This window comes from Canis lupus, chromosome 10 (genome assembly GCF_011100685.1).
Source record: "Canis lupus familiaris isolate Mischka breed German Shepherd chromosome 10, alternate assembly UU_Cfam_GSD_1.0, whole genome shotgun sequence".
Classification (NCBI taxonomy): Eukaryota; Metazoa; Chordata; class Mammalia; order Carnivora; family Canidae; genus Canis; species Canis lupus.
The window spans coordinates 65179878-65203278 of NC_049231.1; the positions used below are offsets into that span (position 1 = coordinate 65179878).

The 23401-nt window shown below is 46.9% G+C and overlaps 1 long non-coding RNA gene across 2 annotated transcripts in view; it reads left to right on the plus strand.

Moving 5' to 3' along the window:
* LOC102153572 overlaps nt 1-23401 on the plus strand; it is a 133813-nt gene that overhangs the window by 100964 nt on the left and 9448 nt on the right. For both annotated transcript variants that reach the window (XR_005366146.1, XR_005366145.1), the window contains exons 4-6: nt 18902-19114; nt 19447-19488; nt 22498-22696. This is a non-coding gene — a long non-coding RNA (uncharacterized LOC102153572). The remainder of the gene's footprint in view (nt 1-18901; nt 19115-19446; nt 19489-22497; nt 22697-23401) is intronic.

A 23401-nucleotide genomic window follows, 5' to 3' on the forward strand; every position in this document is an offset into this window, starting at 1 on the left:
GCTGGCTCGCAGCTTTTGTACACTGACCTGTTAGCATTAGACACCCAGCCATAGGGGCGCAGCCATGAGCCCTTTCTGGAACCCTACAGGCCTCCCATGAGAATGACTGCCCTACAGGTATTTATGTGGGAGAGAAAAGTCTTTGAATGTATGAATTACAGGAAGTGAGTCTTAGGGTCATTGCTAGGGCAGGGTTCCCCCAGCCTTTACCCTGTTTGGCTATTTCTTGAAATTTTCTCCATACCACAAAGTGCCTTGAAAAGGTTGGTTTGGTTTTTTTTGTTTGTTTGTTTTTTGTCATTGTTGTTTTTTCTTAGAATTTCCATTGTGGGAAATTAAAAGCCTCTTCCTTGGTGATAGTAAAAATTAAGTAATTTTGTACCATTGGTGGCTTTTGGTGGTAAAAACCCATTCTTCTGGACAAGGCCTATTGACTAGCAATATTTATCAACATGTTCTGGAGGAAATTGATAGCAAAATATGAACTGCCTCTAAATCACACAAATTGTCCAATTTGTAGATGTAGAACCCTATCACAGACAAGAATAACTTGGTTTACCTTAAAACAGCCATTTTCTGAACGTCTACTCCTCATCCAGCAGTGTGCTAGGGATGAAGAGATCACAGCTTCCTTGCCATATTTTCATATTCCTGGATATCAGTTCCCCTCTTATGGACTGAATGTTTGTGACACACCCCGCTCCCCACATAATTCAGATGTTGAAACTCTACTCACTATCCTCCATAGTGGCAGTATTAGGGGGCGAAGCCTTTGGGGATAATTAGGATTTGTTGACTGCCGTGTAAGTGGAGCCCTCCAGAATAAGATTAGCGCCTTCATAAGAGTCATGAGAGAGCTTGCTTCCTCTCACTGCTTACAGCCGTGTGAGATACAAGGAAAAGTTGACGGTCTGGTCTGCCACCTAGAAGAGGACCCTCACCAGGACCTGACCTTGCTATTACCCAGATGTCAGGCTTCCAACCTTCAGAACCGTGTGGGAAAAAAAAAATTCTATTGTTCGTAATTCTATTGTCCGGACCATGTACTTCGTTATAGCAACCCAAACTGACTAAGATACCGTCTTAGTGTCACTATTTTCCAGAACCACATATTTATCTATTTTTCCTACCTAGGATTTTGTCATGTGCAACAGCACATCAATAGATTCCAGCTTATCTTCGGTTGGTTATAAAGCAGCAAACTTGCCAAAATTCTCTATTTTGCATTTTGACTCTATGCCAGTAAGTAATTTTCTAGTAATGGTTGTTTTCTAATGTATTCTTCAATTCGTAGTATGCAGCTGGATTATTTGAACACTACTGGATGGTCTGTCCTATGGTCTTAGCACAATTATCATGGCAGCTGGTATCGTCTGCTACAGGAAGCAGAGTAGAGTTTCCTCTCCTATTGGTGACTCTATTCTGTGTATACTTAATATCAAAAGGCTTTTTTTTATATAATCATTTTCAAAAGCCATAACCCTCTTATCAATTGTTTTAACAAACTCTTATGTCATTAGGAAACATACTTTGGCTACTTTTTACCTATATCATTTTGGTTGCCTTGATGCAGGTAAATACCACAAAGGCACGATCTTATCTGGTGTAGAATACACTCCTGAAAACACAATAGAATGTCAAAGTTCTCTAGACAACTCATAATTTGTCCAAAGTTGATGGTGAGGGACCCAGGGCCACTGCAGTCACCATAACCCCAAGCCCTTTGACAAAATGACTAAAATCTAAATCTGAACATGGAAGAAATAAAGAACTTTATTCTTTTTTTAAGATTTTATTTATTTATTCACGAGAGACACAGAGGGAGGCAGAGACACAGGCAGAGGGAGAAGCAGGCTCCATGCAGGGAGCCCGACGTGGGACTTGATCCCAGGTCTTCAGGATCACGCCCTGGGCTGAAGGTGGCGATAAACCACTGAGCCACCCAGGCTGCCTGGAAAAAAGAACTTTAAAGGGAAGGTGTAGAAAAGGTGACTGGGAGCTGTTGAAACAAACTTGCTTATTCAGCGATTTTTATGTGCACTGTGATCACACTAACTATCAGAACAAGACTGGAAATACTGTCAGCATTGCTTCTGGCACATTCTGAAAAAATGCAAGGTGGGCCTTTAAATTGAATGTGTTTAGTGAGAATTGAAGCTTTCAGTTAGGGGTCCATTTCCGTGCCTGCCTTATGGTCTTGTTCTCAGTGCTACTTGGTTGCGGCACATGAAGAGGGAACATACGCTCCCAGCTAACTCTTCTGCTTTCTTGATAGCTGCACCCCAAGTTGACCTTACCGGTCTCTCCCAGGATTAATGGGAGCTGTCATTTTGCTCTTGGATCCATTTTTCCTTTGAATCCTATGGAAACACAACTCAAAAGAGGATTGTGAGCTCCTGTGGCCTTTGACCCCTGAGCAGGAAAGGTGAGTGAGCTCAGCTGGACTTTGCCCGCCAGGTTAGGGAATGATGCAGGCTCCCAGAACATGTAGAGGACCAGGAAGAGACTCAAGCATGCTCCAATGGTGGCTGGTCTCTTGGTAATGTGTAGGCTTGAGGGAGGTGTCCTATCTCAACAGGATTGCCCGTGTTGGGGTGTTAGAGACATGCTCAAGGGGATGGCCACCCACTCACTTGCAAAGAAGAATTTTATCTTCCTGTTAGCTGTATTTTCCCTCCCATTAAGTGTGGGAGCACATGAATTAATGGGGGAAATGGGCTTGATGGGGATACAGAGTCAGGCTTGGCTAAGAGAGAGAACCAGGTGGGAGGGGGACGACCTGGATGGCGACCAGCTCCAGTTAGCCAGCTCAGAAAGACTGTCATCACCACCCAAACTGTACCGAGTTGAGACTGACTGTTACCTTCATGATTAACTGTGTAGTGTTTATTGTCCTGGATGAATTCAGTTCTTCTCCATAAGATTTTCTTTCTTTTGAGAAGGATCCCCTCCTAGTGCAAGGAGGTCTCTGAACAGGGTAGGCACAGGACGGTTGTACCAGTCAGCTGTGCCTGGACAATGATGCCTTGTCTGGGGGGAAGGGCTGACGCAGGAGCTGGTTCTGGCCTGCTCAGCTTGCTGAGCTGAGCTCTGGCCCAGGGCCGGTCAGCTGGGGGAAGGAACACCTTTGCATAATTGGTCTGCATTTTTCTAGTCTGTGCAAAGCCCTCTTAAATGTTAGTATGGTATGTGGCCACCATCCCAGGAGGGTCCAGGAACTGTGTGCAGTGGCATCCTGGCATTCAATGTGAGTAGCTCATGGGAACATCTGACGGAGCCTATGCCTCTCTCAGGTAGTCACATACTACTCTTGTACCTAAAAAGAGACAAAACCTTGGCATTCGGGAGTTCCAAGAAGGACTGTGCCTGTCTCTGCATTTGATGAGGGCCCAGGCTCCCTCTCATTTGGGCTCAAAGAGTCAACCCTCTACTCTGGGAGAACTCCAACAGCTGTTTGATCTAGGGTGAGTCATTTAAACCTTCAGATCCTTTCATTTCCTTACCTGTTTAAAAGGGGATGGCAATTTTCACATTAAAGGATGGTCCTCAAGATTAAACAGGAGAATGTTCCAGAGAACATTTTGGGACCTGCAATACTAATATCCTGAACAAACGCAAATGTTAGGAATGGTCATTACTCCCCGTGCACGCTCAGCCTCTGATTCACCTCGGGATGAGAAACCAGATGCTCTTGTTTCCATTTTGTGCAGCGGCCACTTCAAAGTCTTGTGAAGTCTACCCAGTAAGGCGGGGTGAGTGGAGCCCCCGTGTCCTGATAGCAAGGCCCTGCTGTGAGCTCTCTGTTGCTGTTGTAGAGACTTGCCTACAGATAAGTAATGCTGCCCAGGGAACGTCAGAAAGTCTCTTATGAGCCATAAAGGTTTTGTTTTTGTTTTGTTTCTGGTGTGTGTGTGTGTGTGTGTGTGTGTGTGTGTGTGAAGTCGGATATTCTTGAAAAGTAAAAAAGCAAAAAGATTAGGGGACAAGCAAAGTCAGGAATCTGACTCTGTTTAAATGAACTGCAAAATGCTTTTGTTCATTTGTCCATGGTACCGAGACAAATACCAGTCCCCGGGGCTGTGTTTCCCACTCCAGGGAATGCCGTCTACAGACCCTTCCATCCTTCCAGACCTACCTCTCTTTTCAGCTCTCTCTCTCCATACCATCATAACCCTCCCACCTTCATCTCAACAGGTGGACCCACAGGTGGGTTGATGGGGAGGTAGAGCATGAGGAACCAAGCTTAAGAAATTCTTTCACCCCAAAACATCTCCTGAATATCTCATTGCTAATGACTGAAATCCTGTTCTTGGCCACCAATTCTTTTAGATTAAAAACATCACCTCCTATTAAAACCCAAGTAACCCCTGGCAGAGTCACAAAGAAAACTGCTGCACCTTAATATGAAGGACTGACCCGGGAGCCAGCAAACTTCTTCTACAAAGGATCAGATGGTAAATATTTGGGGCTTGGTCACCATCAGTCATCTGTTGCAAACTACTCAGCTGTCGCTGTGGGATGAGGGCAGCCATGGAGGGTATACCACCAATGAGCACAGCTGGGTTTCTCTAAAATTTCACTTACAAATACAGGAACTGAGCTGCATGTGGCCTGTGGGCTATAGTTTCTGACCCCTGACTTCATTGAGTCCTTTCCAAGGGGGGCAACCAGCTGCGAGCAAGGGAGGGAGCTCCTGCACCTGACGTGGGGGGTGGGGTGGCCAGGAGGGTGCAACAAAAAGCCTCTGGAGACACAGACCTGAGAAGCCAAGCTTCATAAGAGTCAGTCCTTGTTTCATTTAGGCATTTTTTTTTCCTGAGTTGAAATTATTTGACTCTGTTCGTGTGCTACAATTTTTTATGGGGGGGGGATACACATTTTTTTCACTCATTTTAATCTTTATTTAACATATCATTCTTATTTAGTGTATCAATTAAGTAGGCAAAGCACAAGCCAGCTCTTATCCTACCATTTTACAGCTTAAAATACTATTAACGTCCTGGAAGTTCCTAAACATTGAAAGGGAAACACTTTAGAATACACGGACTTCCAACTGTACCGAGCTGCCCCCTTCTTCTGTTTGCGCTGAACACTTCTTGACCCCTGGAGTACGTCGTGGATGATCTGAGAAGTGAATGGTGTTCTGCTTTCCTTGAAGGTGTGTGTGAAAGAAGCTTTTGCTCTTTTCGTCCGGGGAGCATCTTATCTCAGGGTCCACAGTGGTGGATTCATGGTGCTTAGTCTGAGCCATGACAGGTTCTTGAATTAAAAAGAGATTTGTAAGTGTTTTCAAACCTCAGTTGGGTGCCAGTGGGCCCATGGGAGAAGGTGCGTGATTCTCCCACACACACAGAGGGTGTGTGTGAGCCTGTGTTCTGGGAGCCGGGCGGGATTTGACCTGAGACCTCGCTCCTCTTTGCCATACGACGCAACATGGAAGATGCCAACTGTTGAATTAGGAAGGGAGCCCCTCGCCATGGACTGGTGAGATGGAGTCCTCACCACGGCCTCTGAGGAGACTAAAATTGGCCACCGGGGTGGGGAGAGGATGGGCCACGGGGTCGTTGAATTGGTGCCTTCTTTTTACCCTGAGACATACTGGCTTCTCTCTGTCTTTGTGAATAGGCCCAGTGCCTTGGAGACAGTCTAATCTTTTTATACATTCATAAAGAAGTTTATTCTTGGTAAAGTCACTCAAACTCGAATATACTTGATTGGTTTACATTGGAAAAGTAATTTGGGGCTCATCATCCAAATTACATTAAAAATGCTGAACTGTGTTCAAGTTATTACCTAGTCTAGCCTACTTCTTACTGTACCAGGGAGATGGCGCAGCAGTAAATTACAGGGCCGCCGTGTGTTTTGTGCTCCTCAACATGAGCTAGTAAGAGAAAAAGTTTGCTGTTAACAAGGGGTTATTAACATCCACTAGATGTTTTATACCCGGGCCTCTCCCCAACTTGTCCAGAACCTCATCAGGGATCGGAATGCAGAAAGGACATGAGACCCGCACCACCTGCGCTGGGCACAGAGGGGAAGAGTGGCGCCATAGCAGGACCAGTTAGGGGTCTCCAGAGAAACAGGACCCTCTGCCCCACGAACACAGTCGGTTCTTGTTCCTCTTGGTAATATTCTAGCAAGCACCGCAGACACCGAGTGAGCCAACACTGAGCCACTGCCCCTAGGAGAAATCCAGAGGTAGGTTCCGTGAGCCCCAGCTCACAGCATTGCATCGACCAATCAAGGTATAACCTTGTTTTATCCATGTTTCTGTTTGACGACACCTGATTCATGACCCCTGACCTCGCCGCCGACAGCACTGTAACTCATACCTGAACGAAGCTCGTCTGCTATGTTTGTATCTCGTGATGCCCATCCACAACCTGCTGGCGTGAAGAATACTAGACAGCACTTTGGCACTTTTAAACAGCAAAAGCACCAAAAAGAAGCACAAAAATACAAAAAATCACGGCACCGGATAGATCGCAGATGGAACAGTCGTTTACTGTACGTGAGCTAAACAGGAAAGCAGAGGCACGTTGTTCAACCTCAGCTGGAAACATGGATTAGGTGACTCAAATTTTTCATCACTGCTCAGGCCCGTGAATGACTGCAGACGCACCGCCGGTGTGGATTTGGGGGTTACAAAGCGGGCAAATTCACAAATACAGAATCTGTGAATAATGAGGATTGACTGTGTCTATAACGAGATTCATTGCGAGGAACTGGTGAACATGCTTGTGGAGCCTGGCAAGTCTAAAATCCGCAGGGCAGGCCAGCAGGCTGGAAACTCTCTAGCAGGAGCCAAAACTGTACTTAGCAGGTGGAATCTCAACTTCTCCAGGGAAACTCCAGTTTTGCTTTTAAGGCCTTTCCAGTGATTGGATGAGACCCACCCAGAGTATCAAGAATAATTTCCTTTATTTAAAGTCAGCTGACTGTAGATGTTAATTTAAGCACATCTACAAAATCCAGCAACACCTAGACTAGTATTTAATTGAACAGCTGGGTGCTATCGTCTAGCCAAGTTGACAATTAAACGAACCATCGCGGCACCCAACTTAGAGCCCGGGAAAGAGGCCCGGGAGGAGATCTTTCCTTTGCATTTTCCTAGAAGGCCAGTGTGGGAGAGCAGTAACGGACCCGTACACCCTGCCCTCTGGCCTGCCTCAGTGTTTGTTCTACTAGCTCCAAATTCCCTTCTGCAGAGTCCTGACCTCAGTGGACGTAGGGAGAGACCCTTTTCTGAGGTGTTAAGAAGGGACAAAAATGTAAGCCTCTCCCTTTGATTTTCCAGACATGACCCATCTTTGTTTCCAACTAATAATGTTCTTATACCCACTGAGTCAGGCTCTCTCTGCTCTGAGCCCCATCCTGCAGCCAGTTGCTTAGCCCCTGCCCTGGAATGAATGGAGGCCTTTGACTGCTCCCAGTCCGCGGGCTAACGTCCACACTGTTACTGGGCAGGTGTTATTGCCTAATCTAGAGTACCAGGCTTCCCTGTTTCTCTTGGCCCCATGATGGTTAGTAGAAAAAGAGGGAGGGACCTCTTTAATGCCCAGCCTCTTGCTATTTCAAGTGTGGTGTGTGAACCAGCAGCAGCAGTAGCATTTGAGAGCTTCTTTGGAACGCAGAACCCCAGACCTACTGAATCAGAATCTGCATTTTTAGCCAGAATCCAGGCAATTCACATGCACAGTGAATTTGCACAGCATGCTCTGGATAGCTGTCTGGAGCCTGTGGTCTGTCCTTCAACCCTCATTAGCCGAGGTCTTGCGTCTTGATCCCTCTTAGCACCTATTTTGAGTCAGATATTCCAGAAGAACCTTGCTCCACCTGGCACGGGTGGATGGATACCTCCATCCTACCTCCAACAATCGGGAGTCCCCATATCATGCCACCTGCCAAACCTGGCCAGCCTTCTTCCTTCCCCTGTTGAGGCATGACTTTCTATCTTTAGCACCTCTCCAGGAGCACTGCTTCTGCCCCATCCTGCCCTGTGTGTTTCAGCCAGCTCCCCGCCCCCCTTGGACTCCTGTTGGGTTCTACAGGCCAGACTTCAGGGGGCGGGGTGGAGAGTGACTGGAACTTCCTTCTCAGCACCGACTTGGACAGACTCAAACACTGATTAGCACAGTTCAGAGAGGAAGTAGAATCAGCTGAGAGATTCAGGGAACGGGGGGACAGTTCCTGGATGCCTCACTTCTGGAATCAACTGAGGTCAGCGTATGACCTCTATTTAAGCCTCCATTTCTAAATTGATGGGAATTTGAGTACCTCTGAATACCTTCTGTGAAACCCATTAAACCAGTTTGGGATCTTAAAGATTTTTTATATAAATATATACATTTGCCCTTCAGGACAGTTTAACAGGGGGTCTGCGGCCAGCAAAGAGTTACAGAGTCGTCTTTACTAGAAGTCTGATGGTCTCTTTTTACTAAGCATGGAACCCATTAACCTGTCACTGTGGAATGTCATCATGCCATGCGGCAAATGGTTAATTGAGTGGCATGCCTTGAATAGTGTAGTCTGTAATTATAAAGGCTGTCTTCAAAGCCCCATATTTGATCGTTCCTGAAGCAAGAGGATTTCTCACCTTAAAAACCAGCTTTAGGCTTGGACAGCAATTACTCATATTTCCTTTTCCTGGCATTATGACTAGAGGAGTAGACGGTGGATTGGTTCCAAAAACAATCTTAAGCTTCTCTTACCTAAAGTCTGTCAGTTTCTAGGCTCTTGTCTCATGTCTCCAGAAACGGAGAACATATAGTCATAAGCTGAACAATCGACCATAGCCTGCAATTTGCCGAGGGTCATTTTCCTGACTTGTCTGACTCACCACATGGTTACCATGATTGCCCATTGTATCCAGATGGACTAAGTGCATGTTAATGGATATGCAAATCTACTTGAGCAAAGTAAATTAATTATACAAGTGGATTGACTTACACTTGCCTGGAACATTCTGAACCACTCTGCTGCACAATGCTAGGCGTGCCACTGTTGTCCATGTAAATGGAGTTCACGTGCAGTGCACGACCTGTGGAACTGCACGTAGTTGGTGCCTTTTGGTTTCAGCCCGAATATCACCTCCTTGGAAGGCTTCCTTGACCTTCTAACACTAAGGAGATAATACACCTTTACTCCCCCCCATTCTATTTCCTTCATGGTATTTATCATAGTCCGAAATGATCTATTTTAGTGTCTGCCTCTTTATATCAAACTGGAAGTTTCTGGATGGCAGGGACATTGTCTGTCTTGCTAGAAGTCTGCTTAATACATAGCGGGTCCTTAATATGTGTTTGTGGAGTGGGGGAATGAGATACTCAATATGTATATTTAAAGCAATGTCTATAAGATTCTTTAGGCATCTTCCATACCAAAATGATAGAGTAAACATTCTTCTGTGATTATTCTTTCTGGAAATTTTTGCTTTGTATAATTTCTTCTATCCTGTTGTACTTTGTCTTGTCTTCCCCCCCCCCCCCCCCGCCCTCTTAAGGTACAAATAGTGACCTTAAACCTCCCTAGAATGAAAGAATTAACCAGTAGCTGAGTGCCTACTACTATCAGCCATCGTTACAAATACAAAGCAGTGAAAGCCATAGTCCCTCCATCAGTGATGAAGTAAGACATAAATATGAAACGCAGATACTTTTTGATTATTTAAGCTATACTTAAGTTCTTAAGGATTGATAGGGAAGGGGACTTTCTTGATTTTCCTGTTTTTGTTTTTGCTCAGTATCCTCAGAATCAGAAAGGTATTCCTTTAAAATACAATTTTTTTTCTAGTACAAAAAAAATTTTAACACCAATTTAGGGAAAGAACAGGAGAGTTGTCACAAGGAAATACAAGATTAATTACCAAATTAATTGAACAACCATGACTGCTATAGAGGCCTGTGAGTTTATTTAGCTTGAGCTAGAAAAGATTTTATGAAGGTTAGTGCTGAGTCTGAGGTTCTTAAAGAGAATGATGCAATGAGATTCCTGGTTTGAGCCTAAGCTTTTCCACCAGCAGGATTAGAATATTTCTGAGCACCTCTGATGAGCCAGCCAGGCAAAGAGCTCTTGGATATCTATTTGCTTGACTACATTGTCAAGTGTGCTTCTGCGGGGGTGGTCAGGGGCAAGAGAATGGGAAGAGCTGTGGTCTGAGCCTGTGGAAAGAGGGCAGATACCCAAAGAGCTGGTTTCAGGAAGGATCTGAGTCACTCTGCTGAGAACAATGTCCCTCGGAGTCCAGGGGATGGAGGCCGGCCTTGAAGACTCCAGGGCCTACAGGTCTGATGCCTTGAGGATTGAGCCTTGAGTTCATCAGGAGGAAAGACATCGTGGACGACTTGGACAGGCGCGGCGGCCTCGGCTGGAAGAATAAATGTGGGGCATAAGGGTGGCTGGAGCAGGAAAGGAAGAACACGGCAGAGGTCACCTGTTTGTGGCACGTTGTGAGTCAAACACTGCCCGGGGTGAAATTTCTGGGTGTGACTTTGAGGAGCCCCGGAATCTTGTATCACTCAGGTGGAGCAATGTCGGGGAGCTGCTGTTGCTATGATTCATAGGCTAATAACGCTAGACGAACTCAGGTTCTAGAGTTTGAATGAAGACATTTGAAAAGGAAAACTTGGGCCCACAGTGTAGTGGCAAGATGTGAGCAAAAAATTGGGAGTAGTGTCATACATGTCGTATTCTAGAAACAGGGTCTTGGGGGGGCGGGTGGTGGGAAACTAGGGTGCCAAGGTAGATTGTAACCAGAAGCAGAGGGTCTGAATGGCCGAGCCAAGAAGCTGCTCCTGGGGGCTTATCAACAGGAGAGTAAGGCAAAGACAGCGGGACTCAGGAGGGGCCACCTGGCCCCGGTGGTTAGCAGTAGTTTTCAAACCCACTTTAGTAGAAACATTTTGTGAAGTGAAATCCAATGAAGATGCTTTGTAGGTGTGAAGTAGATCAAACCAGAGTGGTAGAAAGGGAAGGGGGGGTGCGGGGAAGATGGGGCCAGGATGAGTCCAACCGTTACCTTTTGATCATAGGATAGTTGGTGAGTTGAATTTTTTTTAACCTGTATTTTCTAAAATAGTTTTAGTTTTGTGATAAAAACAAAACAAAACAAAACAAAACCTCCAAGGCTATTTTAAAAACTAAAACCATTCATCGCTTTGCCTTTAGAATCATTTCATAGCTCATCTCAGGAAAATATTTCTCCTTCTCCTGGGCCTCACAGATTTCCTTTCAGCACGGCTCGTACGCTGCTTGCTAATTGTGAGGAGAGTCACAGAGGTGCTTCGGGCGGCTATCCCAACACCATGGACTGGGGTGGCTAATAAACAAGAGAAATTTCTTTCCCACAGTTCTGGAGGCTGGAAGTCCAAGATCAAAATGCGGAGATTCAGTCTGCTAAGGGCCCACTTCCTAGAGGCCCATCTTCTCACTGTGTCTTCACAGGGCAGAAGGGGTGAGGGAGCTCTCTGGGGTCTCTCATAAATAAGGGCACCAATCCTATTCTTGAGGGCTCCACGCTCCTGACCAAATCACCTTCCAAAAGGCTCCATCTCCAGATGCTGTCACATTAGGAATTAAGTTTCAATATATGAATTTTAGGGGCACACAAACCTTCAGCCTTACCAAGCAGGTACCTACAGCCCTAGGTGCGTTAATGTTGCCTCCTAACCAGTCTGTAAGCTAAGATCTGTAAACTTACTAAGGTCAGCTTGTCTTTTTTTTTTTTGAATATTTTTTAAAATTTTAGTTTTAAATTCGATTAACACATAGCATATTATTAGTTTCAATGATTCATCGGTTGCATATAACACCCACCTTGTCTTAATCTGTGTCTCCGCCCTATTTATCAGTAGGTGCTCAATTAATGCCTCTGAGCTAAGGAAGGATCCTTCTGCTAAACTAAAGGGGAGCAGCCGGTAAAGCCTTGTTTGGAATGTGGCCTACAGCTTCCGGAATGTCCACGTGCATCTTGAGTGTTGTCCCGTTTGTAAATCAGCTACCGGGTCCCTACTGCTGTGGAGAACGACAGGGACACTATTTTTGGACCCAGCCCAAGGAGGCTGCACCTGAGCAGATTCTGCTGCTTACTCAGGGGAACTTAATCTTTTGCTAATTGTGTTAGGAGAGGACACAGGAAAAAAGTGTATGTGGCTGGATGCGAATACATTGCAGCCTGGAGGAAATGCCAGGGTGACGCTAACAGGGAGCATGTGTGACTCTCAGGATTCAAACCTGCCACATGTGTGCCTGGTCACAGGTATTTCAAGTCACACCTCCACCTGCCCACGCAAGAACATTCTGTTCTCTCATCCCGCCTCCTCCTACCCTGGTGTCTCTCTCTCTCTCTCTCTCTCTCACACACACACACACACACACACACACACAATCTCACTGTTGTGCTTTCCTCGTTAACTCTTTCAGTCAGCCTTTGGTTTTATAAATCTGTAGCTTTGGTGAAATCCCAGTCCCTTTTGGATCATTGAACTCACAGAGTGTCCTCTCTCTCCAGTTCCTGGTGCTTCTGCTAAGTGCCTGAGGGGAAGCAAACATCCACCAAGAGACAAATAGCAAAAACTGGCCCCACGGGCCTTCACATTAAAGCCATTTCGTTATGTAACAACAACAAAAACCCCTAATCACATGGAGACCGGGATACAGAGAATGACTTATTCTGTTTGATATGAATGAGTCTAAAGGAAGTTGTGGTGACAAGTCAGGGATTAGCATAGTTAACTCTTTATATGAACGTCTGATCTGTGACCACACGGGGCTGACTGGGGGGCAGTATGTCACTCGCTGTCACCGCCTTGCCCTAGTTGTGTAATCAAGGTGGGTTTCTCAGAGGCTGAAGGAAGACAGAGGTGTAAAGCCCGGGAGTTGCAGCAGAGGAAGAAATGGGGCTTCCTGCCGGAAGGAGCCTCCCACCCAGAGGAAGAGAGGGTGAGCGGGAAAGGCGTCTCTCCCAGATGGGCCCTGAGCTGCTTCTGTTCCCTTCCAGCCTCAGGCGGGGTCTAGTTTTTAGGGCTCCGGGCCCCAGGGCCATGAGAGGGAGTTAACTGCATCCTCCCACGAGCCTCTACCGAGCCAGGGCCAGAAACATTCATCTACTCTGATGTGGAAAATCACTCAGTCATGAGATCCGTGGTTTGCCTCGTTCTCCACCTCTGGGAGCCAGCCAAGGCTAACCGGCCTGGGATTTCCATCTGGGGTGACTGGAACCAGTCCTGGCGAGCTCCGGGCTTCGGTAGAAACTGGCCTTACGGGTGTCTCTTGAGTCCCTTGAGTGGTTCTCCATTCTGGGGTCATTGCAGAGCCACCCTTGGCTTTCAGGGCTCTGTAAACCCGTGAATTGGGGCTGGGCTGTGTGATGTCCTTGCTCCTTCTTTTGGGTCCCTCCACCATCACCTCATCCCTGCTGCTAAAAACCTAGCCCAACTTGTTGGGATGAGCACTGGGTGTTGCATGTGGGTGATGAATCACTGGATCCTGCTCCTGAAACCAGTGCTGCGCTGTATGTTAACTAACTTGAATCAAAAAAAAAAAAAAAAGCAGTTTCCATCTCATGGACCAATTCTAGCTAATTGGTAGTGGATTCTAGAATCCTACATTGAAAAGAATTTTGAGTTTAGCAGGAAAAAGGAAAGGCTGGCTGTCCATTAGCAGTGGTTGCCACGGGCGCCAGAGGGAACTGCAGCACGCATCCCGATCAGGTCTGTTGCCTTAGCCGTCTGAGGGCTATGCTTCTCTTTTCTTCTGGAAAAAGGAAGATTAATCGAGAAGCATTGTTTAATAACATCTTATCAAAAAACCCTTCAACCCCACTCCACGTTAGCAACTGAGACCTATCTCTGTTATCTCCATCAAATTACATACGTATGTACGTGTGTATGCATGTGTGTGTATACAGGACCACACTCAGGCCTTCTTCTTGCCCTGTCACCCCCTTTCTCCCAGTCCATGGGCTGTTCATCTCCACTCATTTCTCCGAGCTCATCCCTGACATCCCTGGATCCCAGGATGCAGCTCTTTGATCACTCTCATCAGCAACCTCAAGCTCCTTGCTCCCTTCCTTCCGCTGTGTCAGTCCTACAAACCCTTTCCTGGGCATTGACCTGACCGGTTTTCCTGTCCTCCTTCCTACTCGAGGGCTCCTGAAGGCAGCCAGAGGAATTCACACTCTTGTGGTTTGACCTCTGACCAACATGACCTGTGTCCTCTGACCTCGGCTGGGTTCTCAGCACAGCCACCCTTGGTCAGCACCCTTTCCTCCCCTGTTCTCCCAGTTGCCATCTCACACCTTCACTGTAGCACCCCTGCCATCTCCCCAACCGTGGCCCCCTTCTCTCAGCAAATGACCAAGTCTTCTGTTTTAGCTCAGGCTGCTATAACAAAATACCTTCAACTAGGTGGCCTAAATAATAGACATTTATTTCTCATAGAAATAAATCTTGAGTCTGGGAAGTCCAAGATCAAGCATTTGCAAAGTCAGTGTCTGGTGAGAACCTGCTTCCTGGGTTGCAAGTGGCTGCCTCCTTGCTATGTCCTCACATGGTAGGCAGAGGGAGGGCTCTGGTCTTTTCTTCTTATGAGGACACTAATTCGATCATGGGGGCTACACCCGCGTGAACTCATCTCAGCCTAACTATTCCCCAAAGGCCCCGCGTCCTAATTCCATAACATTTGGGATTGGGGCTTCAACATATGACTTTTTGAGGGGACACAAATCTTCAGTCCATAGCAGCTTCTGTTTTATGACCTCCCTCAACTCCTACCCTCAGAACTTTGAGCTCTCTGGCCCTCCCATCCAGCCCTCTCCTCCACTTTAGGGAAAACCTGGATTCTTTTCTGTGCAGAGCCTCCTCTGCAACAATTTATTTTGGCTTTTTGCTCTCTCCCTCTCCTTTATCCTTCTTTTCCCCACTTCTAAACCCTTCCTAGCAGCCTAGAAACATGGTCATATATCTCCCTTCTTAAGATTAAAAAACTCTCTCCCCAGCTATCTGCTGCTGTCTGGCTCCCTCACAGCTAAACTGCTGGAAAAGTCCATTCCTTCATGACCCTGTCCACCTCGCTCTTACCTGTCCACTTTGCATGGAGCCGATCACTGTTCTTGGCTTTCTGGATACCAGACCTTCCTGGTTCTTCTCTTTTCTCCTTGATTGGTCCTCCTCAAGCCCTACCCTTTAAATGATGGCGTGGCCTGGAGATTTGAAAGTGGGTTTCTAATGCCAAAGGCTGATGTTGTAAGCACCATGGCAAGCTCTTTCAGAGCTGTTACCAGGTGAAGAGACAACTACCTTCCAGGGCGGTCTTGGGAAGGTGGGCTATTGTCACTCCTGGGGATGAAGAGGATGGAGAGAGGAACGTTGTTTCCAAAGCAGGGCAAAGTATGAAGAATGTTCACATTGCACAAATTCCTAATTGCACTACAGCTTTAGCTCGGCTAAAGAATGTGAAAAATGTAAATTTCCTGTTTGAATAAGATGCCTGTATTTAACTGTTTTGTCACGAAGAGGGTACCTAGATACCTGTTTACAGTGGGGGCAGCAGCTAGAACTAACTTGCCTGCCCAGTTCAGGGACCTGAAACATCCAAGACACCATCAGGGCTTTGCTTCAAAGAGGATCTGAAGGAGAAGAACTTTCTCCAAGTCCTGGATGTTGCGATTAGGACCCTAAGGTAAAGGAGCAGAAAAAGAAAAGACTTCCTTCAAACTCCTTTATGAGATGGAGAACTTACCCTCAATGGGAGGGGTTGAGCTCAGGGTCCCAAAAAGGGTCTGAGAATCAAACCCAGCCCCTTTTCCAATTGTCCTGATTGAGACTGGTCCTTGAGTCATCGGATAGGGCAGTAGATCTGAAACTGGTAGGCCCGTTCTTTCTGAAGCCTAGAGGGCAGACTTTGCCTCCACACGGAGCCAGAAAGCTCAGACCCTGGGCAGGAATAGCCCAAGTGGCCTCTCTGAGCTCTGCTGAACGTTGACATCCTTCAAAACCAGGTGGTGCCTGAAATCAAATACCTCTTTGTAACTTGGACCCTGGCTTTCTCTTCCTGTAGTGGGTGAGACCTGGGAAATAAGCTGCCCTTGGAAATGAAGCCCAGAGGTAAATAACTGAGCAGCTCACCAACCAGTTGGAGAAGTTCCACTTCGTCTGCAGAATGTGGGTTTGGGAATAATAATGCTCTTCTCATAAGTCGCATTCCAGTTTCGAGAGCTCTGTGACTGTAACCATTCATGTCCGTAGACAATTAGTCTCTCAAAGTCCTTTTCAAGCCGGGGAGGCCCTTGTGTCTGACTCCACACCAGCTCTGGGTTGGGGCGGTGGTGGGGGCGATGGTGATGGGGATTTTGGAGGAGGAGGTGCCTCAGCAAGGTGGGTCCCAAGATGTGAAAATATAATCAGATCCACCATTTGAGGAACCAAAGTGCTAATTTCCCAAAGTGCTTAGTCACTTTTAATCCCTGACTGCCTCCTCTGTGACTGGACCCAGTGTGGATCTGAGTGAGTCATTTATGGGGGCAGGGCAAGTGTAGGAGAGAACAGCAGGACTTTTTACCAATCTCAGATTTACTGGCTAAATGAATTTGGCATCTGGTTGGTGGTCCTTGTACCTCACCATTTCATCTTTTTTTTTTTTTTTTCAAGACAGAACATAGGGAAACAAGTTGTTTAGTTGTTTTGGTGCAAGAACAGAGGCAGTAGTAGTTCACCTACACTTGGTGCTACAGATCCTTCCAGTATCTGTCCTATGTGCAGAATCCCCACTTTTCCTCAGTTTTCAGAGGAGTTAGGGAGTCCAAAAGGAGATGGAAAGACAGCATTTGGGAGAGTTGCCCACCCAAAATGTACCCAACCCAATTCCAGATGACTTGGCTCTGTGTTGAACGGAGCTTTCTTATTGTTTTCTTTTTTCCTTTGAGATTGGTTTTCATTATCCATTGTTTCCCTAAGTGGATAAAAACTGAAAACTATGGGTATTACATTTTAATTGGGGCCAGCACTATTCCAACAATTAGGAATTTAACTGATGTTTTTAAGAAAACTCAATTTGCTGGCATGAAAAAAAAATCCTTCTCCCAAATTTTTCATATGTTGATGCAGGAGGATAGGGAAAACCTTTTATGTCCAAAATAAAATATTTTCAAATATGTTCAAATAGGAGACTGTTACCCAGTTCCACATTTCTTTAATTACCTACAGATAATGGGATCCTTGTAGGTGTCACCACCAAACTGGTTATTACCAATTTCTTCCCATAGCATTCTTACTTTCCTCATTAACTCTTGTTTTGAGTGGTTTGAGACAGAAAACCCTTCTTTCCAATATTAGAACTTCTAAAAAGAATGATGTTAAAGAATTAATCATATTCATTATTAAGAGCAGAGCCAGAATAAATGTGATGTGATGCATTATCACACATTCTCTATTTGTGAGTATAAAGACATCAACTAGGAATTAATGCGCTTGCTACAAACTTAGGGAAACAAATTAAAATCCCCATTCTGTATTTTAAAGATCTAATTAATTTACCAGCTATTTGCTTCATCACTTGAAAGTGTAAAAAATGCCATTTATACAAATTATATAATTTTGGTCATATTTTATTTTTTAGACTATTTCTGTAATTGTCTTACCCAATAGATTTGCAGCTAGTGTATGTCTTTTGTTATTTATTATTGTTGTTTTTGTAGCTTGGAATATACTACTGATGATTAAAATGTTCTTTAAATTGTACAAGCCATTTATCTTAAAAACTAGACAGGGGGATCCCTGGGTGGCTCAGCGATTTGACGCCTACCTTTGGCCCAGGGCGTGATCCTGGAGTCCCGGGATCAAGTCCCGCTTCGGGCTCCCTGCATGGAGCCTGTTTCTCCCTCTGCTTGTGTCTCTGCCCCTCTCTCTCTGTGTGTGTGTGTCTCTCATGAGTAAATAAATAAAATCTTAAAAAAAAAAACTGGACAATTCAATAGTTTAGTATCTACCTCCATCCAGGAAATAAATATCAGATCTACACTACTTCACAGAACCCAGATTTAGTCTTCAGAATTCTGGAGGGGAAAGTGGAGGGGAAAGTGACTTGCTTAGTTTTTAGTGGGACAGAACACAAAAGTTCCCACGGCCCCTAAATGGTCAAAAGAGAAACCACATTGATCCATCAATCTGTGAATGTTTGAAATCTGTCTAGTTCAATTCTTTCCAATTCTTGGAATATTCAGGAGTACACACACACACACACACACACACACACACTTTAAAAAATGGTTCAACCCGGTTCCTTGGAGGAGTACTAAAACTACTAATCATCCAACTAGACCTTTTGTTTTCTTAAGAACTCATGGAATACTTATGATCTTTTCATTCCTACCATACTTGTTGGTGTTCTAGACATCAGGGTGTTTGACTAGTCCTGTCATTACGTTTCACTATCAGGTAAGCAGGGTAGGGGAGATGCTGAGTGAAATCCAGAATCAATTCTTTTATTTTTAAAAAGATTTTATTTATTCATGAGAGACACAGAGAGAGAGGCAGAGACATAGGCAGAAAGAGAAGCAGGCTCCCCACAGGGAGCCTGTTGTGGGACTTGATCCCAGGACCCCGGGATCATGCCCTGAGCCAAAGCCAGACACTCAACCACTGAGCCACCCAGGTGCCCCTCTAAAATCAATTCTAATTTGGTTACATAACATATAACATACAACATAAACAGAATTAATGTGGTTCCTTAGAATTTAGGTTAAAGCACTCAAAGCAGAGTGGACCTGAAAGAGACTCCTGAGATTAGTAAATGGATTCCAGTAACTCTTATGAACTTCTTCTTCAGTTGCCATTTTTGCTTCCAGAGATTGTTAAAATACTGACCCTCAGCTCCTACTTGATCAGTCCCTTATTCTCTTGACTAGATATTGACTGCTATACAAATAATACTCCACTTTGCATGGAAGGGATCTGAGGCTGCGAGTCACCATAGAGCTGCTGTCCCAAGGACACAGCTGGAAGACACAACTGTATCCCTGTGCAACTGGACATCTGAGCCTAAGGAGCTTGGTCAGGACTTGACAACTGACTGGCTGGCCTCCTGGAGATTCCACAGCTGCAATGGCTACCATAAGCAGGTGGGCTAGGGGACCGCTGGCTTTCCCATTACCTCTACACCATCATGTAGAGGTACCCACAAAGCAGAAAAGCGTGTGTTTTAGCCACTAGCAAAGCAAATGGCAGTCTATTCCCCTCCCTGCACATCCAATCAGTTGAACATCTTGAGAGAAAAGACTGAGAACTCCCAGAAGGAAGGAATTCTATCTTTGGGTTTGACTGTAACATCAACTCTCTGTCCCTGAGTCTTCAGCCTGCCATGTAGATTTCATGCTAATCCCCACCATTGTGTGAGATAATTCCTTAAAATCTCTCCCTCTCTCTCTCTCTTTCTCTCATCTATCTCCTATAGGTGCTGTTTCTCTGGAGAACCCTAACTAATAAAATGGGAAAGGTAGGCATTGAAACAATAGGTACCAGTAATATTCCTGAAATTGTAATGATGTTTCATTTTCCTGTTACTTCTGCTTTTGCCCACCCCTCAAGCCGAGTTGCTTGGTACTCAGTGCCCATTGCTTTAAGGCAGATATAAGGAAAGAAATGAATCTTTTTGGATTTGGTTTCAAAAAACCAAAAACCCCACCACTCTGTAGAATGGAAATTCAATGGTTTAGAGAAAAATTACATGTCTCAGTCATCTAAATTGTGACAAGCAGCATACAAGAATGGGATAGTTTTGCAGAGCTGAAAGATGGCCATGAGGGTGGAGCACAGTGAGAAGGGGGGAAGGTAGCCCAAGGTGAGGTTGGGAAGATGGGCAGGGGTCAGATCACGTAGGAGTTCATAGAGCACATCAGAAAATTTGTATTTGAAGTGAATTGGAAGGTGTGGAAGGGTTGCAAGCACTGCCCAATTTGTAAAGATCACATTGGTTGCCGCATGGAGAGTGGGTAGCCTGTGCGCACGCAGGTTGGGACAGCAGTTGAGAGGCTATTGCAGTCTTCTCGGTGAGAGAAGATGATGGCCCCAACCAGATGGACGGCTACGGAGTGAGTAGACGGATCCTTGAAGTATTTTGGTGGGAGAATAAACAGGTCTTGCCCTTGGGGTAGATTTGCAGAGTGAGGCAAAATGAGGGGTCAGTAAGAACTCTCAGTCTGAGCAATGAGTGGAAGGTGAAGCCATTTACTGAAGGGAAGACGTTTGGGGGGAAAACAGGTATATGTGAAGAAATGCAAACTTCTGTTGTGGACACAATACGTTTGAAACACCCACCTGAGAGATAACCAGCTAGAAATCTCCAGAAGGTGTGTATGAATGGTGGAGAGCAGGCAGAGAAGACGTCTGAGCTGGAGATAGGAGCATGAACGTCCTCAGGGTTAGGCTTTGCTGCTTTTCATTTTGTTTGTCTTTGCTGCTTCTCTTGACCCCGAACCTACCGAACTCCCTTTCATCCTTGAGTTCTCAGCTTTGACATCACTTTCTCAAAGACCCCTCTCTCCTCTTGCCCCAAAATAAATCAGCGTGAATTAGACTCTCCACTGGACTCTCTATTTCCATTTTTTTTTCTTCAAAGCACTCATCGTGGTTTGGAATTAAAGATTTATGTTTGCTTGTTCTGTAGGGATGAACCTCAGTCCCTGATGAGATGCTTTAGGGAAAAAAAGATGACTTTTCTGTAAAGAAATGACGTGGGCTCTAATTTGAGGAAGAGAAGGCAGGTTGAAAAGAAAAGAGGGCCCAGCGCTGAGTGCAGGTGGATTGCCACATTTACGGGTCATGCGGAAGAGAAGCAGGTGATAAGACCAGCCGAGAAGGAGCTAGGAAGGAAGCCAAGGGTCTGGGCTGCCACGGAGACCAGAGGTGGGACCGCAGGCCCCAGGCTGTGTGACTGTGCCAGATGCCGCTGAGGAGTCAGGTGCACAGGGCCCGGCCGCTCGTCGGATTCAGTGTGGTGGGCGGGGGTCCTTGGCAAGAAGGCTTGGGGGCAGCCGTGTGGGTGGACGGCGAGCTGCAGTGACGAGAGGAACAAATGGAAAAGAGGAATGGGGAAGAAAATGTGAAGACAGTTGCTCCGGGGAGTGGCATTGCTGGGGGAGAGAAGCAGGCAGTAGCTGGGAGGGCCTCGCCCCGCTGGGAGCTGGGAGCTGCGGGGTGCAGCAGCACGTCCAGGTGCAGGTGACCGCGGGGGCCCTGGAGGTGCGCAGCAAGGCAGGAAGGGGCAGAGCGGTCCGGAGGCGGTGACACGGGGAGAATGGAGCAAGGAGGCTCTGAAGGTCACCCCAGGGCAGCCCCAGGCGCCGGGAGGCTCCTCTGCAGGCCGGCCAAGGGGTGGCAGTCGAAGGGGTGGCAGTCGGTGGCCGTCCTGGCCAGCCCCAGGGCAGCTGGGAGGGAGGGCCAGCCTTCCCAGGGCGCCCCCCGAGCACACCCAGCCGGAGCCCGCAGGGACCCTGCAGCCTCCCACCAAAGGGGGGGCAGGGGTGCAGATTAACGCATCCTCTGTCTTGTTCCCTGGGTCCCGCCACTTCGGGGGACGGCCCGGCAGCCGCCTAGCCGTCCCACAGGAGCAGATGAGAAGGGAACCAGAGGGATATTGCCGGGGGAGCCCCTGCAGCCCCCAGGCCCGCCGCAGCTGGACGGGGGAGCCGGGACCAGGGCCGGGCCCTGGCTGCCCGGTGGAGGCCAAGCCGCAGAGCTGCCCAGGGGAGCAGAGCTGCAAGGCCCAGAACCAGAACCCGCGTCCCCACCCGCTCTGCGCTGTGCTCTTCAAACCCAACACGCAAGAGAGTTAGCAGGGGATTATGTTAAAATGCAAGATCCCAGTCCCTGAATCTGGGGCGGGGCTCAGGGTCAGCGTCTCTCAAAGCCCAGGGCGATGCTGCTGCTTCGTGGCCCTGACCACACCCTGCTGGGCAAGGCATGGGACACCCCTGGGGAGTTAAGACTGCGCTTCCCTGAAACACAGGTAGAAGCTTCTAACACAAACCCTGCACCACGTGGGAGTCACATATTCATAGGAGGCCATTGCCTCCTGCCTTGACACCCCCCAAGATAGGGAGCCCAGCCCCACATGCCTGTTGCCAAATCGTTGCCCTTCCCTTAACCCCTTCCCAGGGGCTGTGGGAATTCAGAGGCCAGGGGAATCATCTGGGACACTTGTTGAGAATATACCCTTTGCCCCCCCTTTCTCCTTCCCAGAGGAGCTGATTCCATAGGTCTGGGGCAGAAGGCAGGAATACACATTTTAAGTTTCCCCAGCTGGTTCCTACCCAGGTATTAGCATTGAGCGCACCCGAGAAACACTAACTAGAAGCCGAGGGTTCGTGGTTTTTCCAGGGGTACGTGTGCGGAGATCTGCAAATCCCAAGGCTTGACAGGAAGCAGCTGTGATCGGAAAGCTTAGGTGCCGAGGTTGGTGTATTTGGGCAGGGGACTTACTAAGTCTTCTCTCACATCACCCTAGATGGGTCATTTTGAGCACACGTTGGATTGACCTCTGCCCTGGCGTACCAGCTGCTGCCCCCAGGGAGGTGGGAACTGTTTTTTAAGCATCAGTGATGGATTTGAACAGGCTGATGAGGTTTCCCCGGGAACTAAGGACACCTCCCTACCGGCTGCTCTGACCCCTCCTGTGTGGGAGGGTGCCTCCAATCAGAACATAGGTAAGCAAACAAACCTTCCACCTGCTAAGGTTGTAGGCAGGGATCTTATCCCACTATCTACAGTATGTGACAAATGACATATTAATTTGCTCTATTTATATCTGATCCTAAGTCTCAGATTTCCCAAAATCGAGCTCAGTCATTATTGGAGAGCTTGATACCTCCAGGGTGGTGGGAAGATTCCCCAAAGGCCCTCAGGTTTTTAACTGCCTGCCACTGGTCCCTTTTCAAGACTGTCCCTTTTCAAGCTCACATGGCCCCTTGGATCAGCGACTTTAATCAGAGGCCATACTCTGTCCGAGGATCACCTTGGGGGCTGGGAATGCTATGTTTAGGATCCAGCCCCCTAACTGCCCGGGTCGGCATCCCCCTCTGGAAACCCTGCTAGTTTTCCAGGACTCTGCCAGAGAGCATGCCAGGGGTCAAAATAAACTTTGGAACCTGCGGGGGCCCATCGCCTTCTTGGCCTTGGGGAATCTCCCCACTCTGCCTCAAAGCTTCCACCTTTCCCTCCCCACTTAGCATAAACCTGCCAAGAAGCTTAGGCTTTTCCAAAACAAAAGCCAGGAAGAGAAGTTGTCTGTAACATAAATCAGTTTAGAAAAAGTGTCAGATTTTCAAAAGGTTAAAAAGCCTGGCCTTTACATGAATATAAAATGAACACACGCTGAAGATTGTATTTAACTCCAATTTATGAGGGAACTG